Below are 1,311 nucleotides of genomic sequence, written 5' to 3' on the forward strand. Positions count from 1 at the left end.
GTCCCCAGGTCCCCCCCCAGGTGTATCCCTGTCCCCAGGTGCCCCCTAGGTGTGCACCCCCCGTACCTGTGTCGGCAGGCCGGGGGTGGCCGCGGTGCCGGAGCAGGTCAGTGAACTCGAGGCACCGGGCGTGGGGGGGTCGGGCCCGGGGGGCGAAGCAAAGCTCGTGTACCAGGCGCAAAGCGCTGCGGCAAACGTCCTCCTCGTAGTCCCCGGACATGCCTGGAACACACCTGACACATGGGAACAACACGGGAACAACGCGGGACACCAAACATGGGACAAACGTCCGCCTTGTAGTCCCTGGACATGCCTGGCACATGGGACACATGTGGGATACCCCTCAGCATGCCTGTCACACCTGAACACACCTGGATGCACCTGAACACACCTGTATAGACATGGACATACCTGGATATACCTGCACAAACCTGTACATGTGGTCACACACCTTTACACACCTGCACACGTGGTTACGCACCTGAACACGCCTGGACATGTATGTAGAGACCGAGACATACCTGAACACACCTGTACATATGGTCACACAACTGGACACACCTGTATAGACCTGAACACACCTGGATATACTCAGACACACCTGTACATGCAGTCACACACCTGGGCACACCTGGACATGTAATTGCACATCTGGACACATGTGAACACACATGGACAAAGCTTGAACACACCTGGGTATACCTGGACACACCTGGACACGTGTTGACACATCTGTCACACTTGGACACACCTGGGAAGGGTCCCAGCGAGGTCTCACCTGGATTCCAAAGTCCCCCCAGGCACTGCCCCTCCCTAAACCCCTCCCCTTTCCCAAGTCCCGCCCCCTCACCTGTGGGGTCACCTGTCGGGGGGTCAGCGGGGGCCGGGGGGGAGAAGGGGGGGGCTGGGCCGGGCCATGCGTGGGGGGTGGTCCCAGTGAGGTGGGGGAGGGGGACCTGCGGCGGGGAAGGAGGAGTCAGGGGTGGTTTTGGGGGGTTTGAACCCCAAACTGCCCTCCCGGGGCACAGAAACCCCCCCAGATGTGACCCCTCCCCACACACATTGTGAAGTCTACCAAAATCAGACCGACCTCCTCCAAACCTGCCCCACCAAACAGGGAATCCCCCCTCAAAACTGCCTCCCCAGTGTGACCCCAAATCTGACCCTTAGGGGCACCCCCCAAAGGGAGAACTCCCCCAAAGTGTGACCCCACAACTGACCCCCAAAACCTGCTCCCCCTAAGCCAGCCCCCCAACACCTGCCCCACACCTGAACCCCCCAAAATCATCCTCAAACCTTCCCATACACACC

This window comes from Empidonax traillii, unplaced genomic scaffold (assembly GCF_003031625.1).
Source record: "Empidonax traillii isolate 1590-97213 ecotype Southwest subspecies unplaced genomic scaffold, ASM303162v1 scaffold3443:size21424, whole genome shotgun sequence".
In the NCBI taxonomy this organism is placed as follows: Eukaryota; Metazoa; Chordata; class Aves; order Passeriformes; family Tyrannidae; genus Empidonax; species Empidonax traillii.